We start from the raw sequence: 10,521 nt of genomic DNA on the forward strand, positions 1-10,521 counted from the left end.
CTTTGAGTTTAAGCCCTTAAATCCTTCCTAGCATTTTATAGAAATAGTCTAAGGTCATTTGGGGGGGCAAAAACCACACTTTGGGCATGTTTTAGGGTGTTTACGGCCTTGGTATAAACCTGGGCCGTAAACTCCTTTTTCCCCCTCATTTTGATGTGTTTAATTGATCCAAACCCCAAATACTAAGTCCCTAAATTATGAATGAAGCCTAAGGGTGTTTTAGGAGTGTGTTTGGGGATTTTTGACATAGTTTTGAGGTGTTTACGGCCTTGGCATAAGCCTGGGCCGTAAACTCTCTTTTAAGCCTCAAAATGATTGTTTTACATGTGCAAACACTCCTAGGCTAATTCCTCTATTTATTTCCAAGCCATTAGGGACAAGTTTGGGTCATTTTGGCCTCATTTTAGGTGTTTACGGCCTAAGGAGGAGCTTAGGCCGTAAACTCCTTTTCCATTGCTTCTAAGTCAGATTTTTGGGCTATAAACAAGAATCAATATGTTTAGAATAAGTTAGGGTAAGCGGACTTACAATTTGGAAGCGTTTGGTTGCGGATTCGGGGCGAAAACGAGTCTAGAGAGAGAGTATAGAGAGAGAGGGTAAAAAGTTCCAAATGGAGTTTACTCCCCCTTATATATGGGTGGGAGTTGGAGCTCAGTGGAATTCTACCCAATACTGCCGTTATACGGGGCTTTTGGTCGCACCCGATTTAGTGGTCGTAATAATAAAAACTAACTTTTTTCCAATTAAATGGAAATGTGTGTTATGTGTTTTTATTTTCTTTTATCACGACTTAACGACATATTAATGTAAACCAATGGAATGTTTATTAAATTGACGCCCTCTAATTAACGGAACTTTTATACAGTGGAATATTCCGTTATCGGTAACGGGGAAATGTAACGGGACAACTTGGGTTGTCACATTGTATATCATCAAATATATATCTAACACATATCTCGGGCAATAACAAATATTTCACACACATATATATTTAGTACTTTAATCAATACTTGTATTAAAATCATGTTCATGGAAGGAACTATGCACATGATACCTTATCAGATCAACACATAGTTCAAAAATACATAATCCGTACTCCCGGATCTAAAATTTACCTCTTTACCTAATCCATATTCCTGGATCGGGTATGTCTGATATATCTTAATAAAGAAACAAAAATATACATATACACGTAGCACGTATCTTATAAAAATTTGCATATCTATGTGTAAGATGAAATGGACTATACACTCACCTGATAACATGATTTTTCGGACAGTACTATGGCTCTTAAAGTAGTATTCTTCGATGAAACCAGGATATCTTCACAAACCGGGCTTCTCGCGAGCAGAGTTTTGGCTCGAAAACTCTTTTCTTCTCGAGATCTTCGGGACTTGCTTCGGGTGTCGGGGTGATACCGGGGCTTCGGGGGTGCTTCAAGAGGGTTAGAGAGGGTATCAGGAGTGAGAGAGTAAGAAAGTAGCAACCAAAATCGGCTGCCTTTCGATTTCTATTTTTGGGCCATTTTTCTGAATTCACGTAGTGAATCTCAAATATTCACGTCGTGAGTTCAGTGATCATTAGGTGCGTCATCGCAACTTGGGTCTGACAGGCTCCAGGAGGCGTCATTACTGAGTTCACATCGTGAACCTAGTGTTCACGTCGTAAACTCTAACACAGTGTCGGGGTTCGTGCCCCGAACTTCATAAATTCATATCTTTCGCATACGAACTCCGTTTTCGACGTTCTTTATATGCACGCATAGGTGAGATTATTCTCTACATCTCTCGTTTAGTCTCCGTCGGCGAATTTTGAATTTATTTTTATTATATTATTTTTAGTAGACCGAGACAGGAAAACTTGTTAGAAATTCATAACTTCTTCATCTGACGTCCGTTTTCGTCTGTATTTTTACCGTTGGATTACTATCGACGAGATCTTCGATTCTCGTTTAGATTGTTTCGGCTAGAAACCACTCGATCTCATATTCGAACTTTGGGCTGCATACTGCTAAGTTGGAACTTCGAAAAATCATAACTTCCTCATACGAAGTCAGATTTAGACGTTCTTTTTATGCACGTTCCTGGTTTAACGTATTATACGAATTTTGTTTAGATTGCTAAGGCTAAAAATTACTCTATCGTAAATTCACTATTTACGTCCTACAACGCCGTGTCGAATCTGTCGCGAAACTTCGACAGGTCATAACTTCTTCGTTATAACTCAGATTTCAGCGTTCTTTATATGTACGGAAACCTTGTGACATATACTACAACTTGGTTAAGATTATTTCTTCTAAACACTCTTCTATAAAAAAAAATCATTTTTGACGCTTATCGTCTATAAATTGACTAGCCCAGATCTACGAGCGTTACAACCCATATAAAGGACCGGGTAGTAATTTTATCAAACTACTCATGCTTAACTAACTTCTGAGTATTAAAAATAATAGAGTTTCTAAAATTCCAAATCAACCACCAAAAAGTGAAAAAAGAGTCCTCAAATATAATCTTTCTCCATGGAGTTATCCTTAAAAGCCAAGAACCAATCCGACCAATGTTGGAAAGAGTCACCAAGAGGTCTTGAAATGTCCCACCAACAATAAAACCAGTCTAAAAGCTCACGTGCAAGCGAGCACCGAAAGGAAAAACGAGAAGAAGAACAATCTGTGGCACTTTCACGAATCAGATACATAATAGAAGGAATCTCCAAGCCATGAACCGAAAGATTCAACTGGAAGGGTAATCTATCAAGAATTAAATACCAAATAATAACATTGATCTTGATTGGAACAAAACGGTTCGAGCGAGGCTGAATAGGGATCGAATGCAACAAAATCTTGTTAATAAGAACAAGCCGGAGTAACAAAAAAAATCGACAGAGCCATGTAACGTCCACGGCCACCTATCAGGAGTAGAAGACAACACCACATAATGTATTAACCGAGTCATATCAGTCCATTTTTCACTCTCTGCCCCACCTCTAGGTTGGCGACGTAATGAAGACAACTAATCTCCTTGATTTGGTTTTGCATGAACATTTGACTCCTTATCATTATCTAAAGTGAACACTCGGTGAAATCTGGTTTCCAAAATCGAATCACCAAACCATAAATCAGACCAGAAAGAAGTAGAAACACCATTGCCAATACGTTTGTGATAAAAGTTCATAAAATCAACACCCTTGTCAGGCAAATCTTTAAAAGACTTCAAGTTAGAACCCATTTTAAAACTTCGTTTATTAGAAATAGGATAACAAGTCCATTGTAAAATAATTATTTGATTTTACTAAATTTTTATAGGTACATTTTAACACACAATAAATATTAGAAATATATATATATATATATATATATATATATATATATATATATATATATATATATATATATATATATATATATATATATATATATATATATATATGCTTAAAGGTTTGGGCTTAATCATGGGCTAAAAACCCAACAGTTATTGGGTTGTAATGACAACCATATATATATATATATATATATATATATATATATATATATATATATATATATATATATATATATATATATTATGTAAAAAAACACAACTAATTATACATGTATATGTACAAAAACCCTTATATTAATAATTACCATTCGGAAAAGGTCAAAATACACAGTTTTACGAGAAATTGACGATTACAAATATGATTTTGCTTAGATTTTTCTTTTTTAATACAACATTGATGTTAATTATGATAAAAACGATTAGTTAAGAAGTGAAAATCAATCTTATAATTTTCTATGGATAACACAATCGAGCAAAAGTAATTAAAATAAATGTAGGTTTTGACATGTTTTCGCATACAATCAAAAAATACAAGAGTTATGTATTCTCATATTTTAGCTAGTTGGATTACATTATACATGAGATCTTTAAAGTGATATTCTTAATGAGATCATAAAGATACAAATAAGGAATTTATGAGTAGTAGTTTGATCATGTTATGAGATAGTTTGATCATGTTATGAGATAGAGTTACTCAATGAAATTGACGAGAAAGAACACAAGATTTATATAGTATACCCATGAGAGATAAATGGGTACATTTGAGTGATGATTAATACTATGATAAAGATGATAAGATAATTGTGTTGAGTCATGCACTATGATTTATTAATTTCAATTGACTAAGATTTCGAGCTCACCTTCGTTAAATATTTCTATGATTGCAGGTACAAGTATACACGATAAAGGAAATGGTGTGACGAAGTAGCCATAATGTATTTTGTTAATCATTATGATATGTTTTTGTTAAATTGTAAACCCGACTCGATCTCCCTCCGCTACAACTTTTTGATATGTATGATAACTATTTGTGTGATAGGTTAATGTAACATACATTCTCTTTTGATAAAAAGAAAAGAAATTCAGGTGTTTTTTTATTTAGTATCATGTATGATCAATGTGATTTAGTAACCAAATGACTTTTAGCCCAACAATATCAAATGTTGGCCACAATATCAAATGTTGGCCTATCTCCTTGAGGTCAAAGCTTGAAATAAATACCGTGTGGGATATAAAAATGTGATTAATTATTATTATTTATGCAACATACCTACTTTAAAAATACAAACATTTTTTTTGCAAACAACTTTTTTTTTCGACGTTTTTGTGGGTTTTTGGTACACATTTTGTTCTGTAGATGTGGAAAAATAACACAAACATTTTACAAAGTACTCAACATTTTCCTATAGTGGTTTTAAAGACGATAGAATGAATTCAAACACACCAATTAAATTTATGGTTTTAAAGACACACCAATTAAGATGTAACGTGGCAGAAGTACAACTCGCTATGCATGTGCATTTTATTACGTATTCTAAAGAATACTTAATTGGTTGCTTCTTTTGTTCTACTAGTCTACGATTTCTTGAATACCCAGGTATTTGAACGAGCACGTCAAGATCGATCCGATTGCACTTTCTGGATCAAGGTAAAAGAGTCATGTACTGAGAAAATTAGGTAATATTTCTTTACCGAACTCTAGCAATTAGATTAGAATTAATATCCGTGACTGGCGTCTTGAAGAGATACAAAAACATATATAATGACTATTCTATCCCACTAGAAATAAGAAATTAAAGGACATTCCGTTGTTTATGGATGTGGTGATGGCCTTCGTGTGGATTCCACGATCCTCAGATTATATAACTATTGATATTTGCAACTTTAGTGTGGAGTACACACTCCTTTGAATTTTATATACTCATTGAAAATCCATCAAATCACTCTTGATTTTTTGCTAATGGTATCCTACACAGCCCACTACTTTCTTAGGAGTTCTACTTTCCTTGCATGCAACTTCTTTCGATCAGTTATTGATACATAATTTTTCTTAATAATGAAGGACACAACACAAAATTGACGTTGTAGCATGCTACAAAAAGTTTCTACAACTATAGATGATTAGTTCTTGCTTCAAAAAATTAATTCCATGTTTTAATAGTAATATTAAGTATAAACAATAGAAAGGCGATCAATAACACAACCATAATTAGTTTTCTTTAAGTTCAAGTCACACCATCAAATTAAGGCTTGCATGTGCTTTAAAAACTATCTTATTATTTTAATTGCATCACCTAAAGTTTGGTTAATTGTTTTGTGTTTTCAAGTTAATTTCGATGGTCCTTCCCATCTATAAATATGCTCTACGGGAAACTCTTCTTCCACAAGTCAGTTTTATTTCGTTCTCTTAAATCTTCAATAATCTTTTATAATATATATTTTTTTTCTTCATTCACCTTCATGGCCACTAATCAATATGATGTCAGTGTTCAAAAACCTAAAGACAAATCTGATCCTAAACAACGCCAAATGTCTACGGAGGAAGACATCGATTACTCACAAAGGGGACAATGGCTTCGTGCAGCTGTCTTGGGAGCCAATGATGGTTTGGTTTCTGTTGCATCTCTAATGATAGGTGTTGGAGCTGTGAAAAAAGACGTCAAATCCATGATTCTTTCTGGTTTTGCCATGCTAGTTGCAGGTGCATGCAGTATGGCAATAGGGGAATTTGTTTCGGTATACTCTCAGCTAGATGTAGAAGTGGCTCAAATTAAGAGAAGTCAACAAGAAAAAGAAAAGGAACAGCTGCCAAATCCAATCCAGGCAGCTGTAGCATCAGCTCTTGCATTTTCTTTAGGAGCGGTTGTTCCTTTGCTGGCTGCATCTTTCATAGGGGACCATAAGGTGAGGCTGGGGGTGGTGGTAGCCGCAGTGAGCATGGCACTGGTGGTCTTCGGATGGGCTGGTTCTATACTTGGAGGCACTCCTGTGGTGAAGTCTTGTTTTAGGGTTTTGATTGGAGGGTTGATGGCTATGGCCATCACTTTTGGACTAACGAAGCTGATTGGATCTACTGGCATATAACTTTGAAGGGAATAATTAATGCATGGCCCTTTTATTTTTACTGGTTACGTAGTAAGATATATATATATATATATATATATATATATATATATATATATATATATATATATATATATATATATATATATATATATATATGCCTTTTTATGTCAAAAGTACTGTACCATGCACAGGGTAAGGATTGGGATCTGAATTTATGTCATAAAACGTGTTGTCCTTTTGCTTCTAAGGATCATTGTTCTTTAGGTGTCTGCAAACATTGAATGGAAAGTTGTGCACACTAAGTTAATTTAATAGATTCATTAATCACTATATATACTACACAATGGGCTATCACTCACAAAAGTAAAACTACACACATATAAGACTTGCTATAATGGACCTCGGTTTCTCTTGCAACAAGCGGGCTTTTAGCTATAGGATTATATATCCATGTTTTTAGAACACAACCATGTTCTATGAATGAGAAAAAAATTATTTGACAATAATCAGTGACGGATCTAAAATCAAATTTAACCGGGGTCCAAAAAATACAAAAAAATTATAAAATTCTGAAAATTTAATGTAGTTTTTAGGTTTTTGAAATTAAAAAAAAATGTTTAATGTAAAAGTAGGTGTCAAAGAGGGGATTAATGTTTAGTAAAACTATGATTTTTGGAGTGCTATTTAGTAGTAAAAATTGTGAAGCCCACCTCCAAGTGGGGTCCATGCACCCCCATTAAAGAGGCTAGATCCGCTACCGATGGTAAGAGGACCATTCTTCTACAACCGGGTTTTTTAGTCATATGAGTTATATAGAAAGAGCATAACATTTACAACTACATATGTATTTCTAGATTTCTAGAGAGTTTATTAAAGCATGTGCTTGTTTATTTCCTTTAGGACTTGCTCTTTGTTGTCTAATTAATTAAGGTACCTCAGAAATTTTATGGCATATAGCTAGCTCATAAGTGCTTTTTGTTATAATTAAATAAATTAAATGAATTATAAATGTGTATATTTGAGCAAGAGTTCCAACAAACACCAATAGGATGTTGTTGTAACCAAAGTATAACAACAACAACAACAAGAAGAAAAAAAAAAGAAACAAAAAAGTCAAACAAAGTAAGAACTAAGTGCAAGAAGAAATCATCCCACAAGGGTACATATAGCATAAAGAAATCACAAGAGCAACCTTGAGAGCAAAGGAAGACAGAACAAAAGCAAACAAATGAAAACAGGTAAAAATATTCAATCAACAAGCACCACACCCGAAAACACCAAGCATGGGCAAAATGATCAAGATAATGTAAATAACATACACCAACGATCTTCAAAAATAAGGAGCATTAAAAAACCAGAGAAAATCAGGAATGTATGCCAACAGATCAAAAAAAAAAAAAAAAGGACACACGAGATTCATTCAAGATACGACCAAAAACTGAATTCGCACTTCACTTCAGAAGAAACCTGCATGAAAAACACACCTGGCATGAGGAATGAAAAACGCATGCCAAACACAAGGAATACCTCCTCCCCCCCACTCCAGCCCTCCTATTAAGACGCCTGTCATTATCAAATATTCCACTTATATTTTATAAGGGGTTGTTTGTTTCACCTCTTAATGATCCCATTAAGAGATTGACTTTGAACGACTCAGAGTGTTTGGTTGGAATATTTTTACCCTCTTAATCGGTTAGATGTGACAGAAAATGATCTGGATCGGTAAGACATGAGGAGGAGTCTGAATTAAAATTTTCCGTCTGCTACCCATTTTCCATAACAACAAAACACGTTCGCCATTTATTTTCTTCTTCTTCCTACGCATCGAACACTCTCCTCCCTCATTGTCCCTCTTCTCTTCTCTTCTCATGTGGCTATACCTTCTCTATGCCCTCCTCCGTCTTCGCCGCCTCCTCATTCGTCGGTAAGATTTTCTTGTTGGTCGTTTTTTTTCAGGCCAATCTTTTTGGTCGACTTTTTCCAGCTCTAAAGCATGTCCTGCTCGATTTGTATGAAATTGGTGTCCGTGTTCTTGCTCCTCGATTTTTTAGGACTTGGGTGAAATCATTTTTTTTCTTTGTTTGTGAATGTAGTGAAATCGATTTATATGAAACACATCATATATGTGTGTGAAATCGATTTTTAGGGTTCATATTCTTAATAAAAAAAGTGGGAGGATTATAAATAAATGAAAATAACAAATGTGTTTGTGTTCGATTGAAAATATGAAATTATGTGTTTATGTTGAAAATCTATAAATGTTCTTGATGTTTAATTCTATTGACTATCGTAGATTATTATTTATATTTATGAAATATGAAAATTGCATTGAAATTGATAGGGTATTTCTTAGAAGTGTGAGAAATACCTTTGTGCAGAATGTCAACTATCTAGTCTTGATAATTTAGAAGACCAAAACCGCTCATGCAACCTCTTGAAGTTGTAGTTTATGCATCAACGTTTTTTTTGTTTTTTGTTTTTTTTTTGTTTTTGTTTTTGTTTTGTTTTGTTTTTTTTATGCATCAAATCATGTATATAGTGAAACATTTGTGATCTCAAAGTTTGAATTGTTTCAATGACATCACACAAACTGCATAAAAGAGGCATAAAATTAATTAGAAACAATTAAAAGGTTAAAGTGTTCATTTTCATCATTAAAAGGTAGATCTTCAGATGTCTAATCAAACATTAGTTTATCATTCAAAGAAAGATTCATACAAAGCCTCTACATCATTTGGTCTCTACATCATTCAAATATCAATCATCTAGATGCTATCAAACATCCCTTAAGTCACAAATAAATTGAACTCTTCAATCTTTGCATTATTTGAAAGCATCATCAATATCGGTAAAGCAAGATCTTAATTCCTCTTTTCTCCCATACAAAGGCACATATATTTTAAAAATAATGAGATTTCATAATGTTATTCACATTTAAAAAGGTTATGATATGCATCAAACTTTGTTGCTCTACAAAAGTCAGGAAGCTATTGAAAATATGTTTCAAGTTTTAGTACGATACATCTTTTGCAAGTTAGAAACAAAAAATAGCAATATACATTCTTTATCATACTATACTTACCCAATTTTTTTTTTCTTTTACTGCATTATGCTTACTTTAAAATTTTGAAAAAATTATAAAATTAAATTATAAACTTTTTTCAATGTACAAAGCTCTTTTTTACATATGCCTTATCTATTTACATAACCATGATAATATTTCTAACCAGAATAGGCATACGCAATGGTTGACACAAGCTTTCTAGGGCCACTTGGATAAGTCTAATAACCATCATTTCCAGTATAACTTCTAAATTGATCAGCAAATTGTAGATCTCAAAAGTCGTTGTGGAACTCTGACGTAGTCCGTTACGTGTCATAAGAGAAGTGATATATTCCTGGCCGGGCCCGACACTATAAGTCAACACAAAATCTTCTAGGGGCCCAAAGATATCTCTTTTTCCATTAGGGTAAAAGGAACATATAAACTTTAACTTATATGCTTGTACTATTTATTCATCAAATCACGCACAACAATATGTTTTATAACATCAAGTTATGGATGCGTTTACGTATCATCAATGCACAACTAACTTGTAAACCACAACTCATATATCTCCGTTTTAAGACTATAAGATATTATCGTCTCAGAATTACTCATGATAAATTCCATGAAGTAATTCGCCAAGTGTGGGTTAATCCAATAGTTAAATTCTCCATTTCAAAGTACTCATGAATATTGTAGCAAAGCTATTGCTATGTCTGAATGAAACAGAATAATAAACAATTCAAAAAAGACAGTAAACAATATTCATAAATAATTCTCCATTACTTAATCATGAAAAGTCAATTACATTTACTTTGTCACAAGTTTCTAAATAACCGTCTAACTACTAAAACTAATATCCTTTGTAAGGGGATCCGCGGGATTCTATTATGATGATACCCTCTTCACGACGAGGTGACCTTCTTCTACTCTATGTCTGATGAAATGGTTTTTCTTGTCGATATGTCTTGATCTGCCATAATCTCTTGGTACCTTTGTTAAGGAAACTCTTCCTTCATTATCACATAAAATCTCCATTGGCTCCTTGATGGCTTGAACAACTCCAAGGTTTTTGATGAAGTTCTTCAACAA

At 33.6% G+C, this 10,521-nt stretch overlaps 1 pseudogene; it reads left to right on the top strand.

Annotated features, from left to right (window-relative positions):
- The first annotated feature begins 5,714 nt into the window (after window positions 1-5,714).
- Window positions 5,715-6,453, top strand: LOC145062053 (vacuolar iron transporter homolog 4 pseudogene; annotated as a pseudogene).
- The last annotated feature ends 4,068 nt before the right edge of the window (window positions 6,454-10,521 follow it).

Source organism: Lactuca serriola, chromosome 7, assembly GCF_051521515.1.
Source record: "Lactuca serriola cultivar US96UC23 chromosome 7, Lser_US96UC23_V15, whole genome shotgun sequence".
Taxonomy (NCBI): domain Eukaryota; kingdom Viridiplantae; phylum Streptophyta; class Magnoliopsida; order Asterales; family Asteraceae; genus Lactuca; species Lactuca serriola.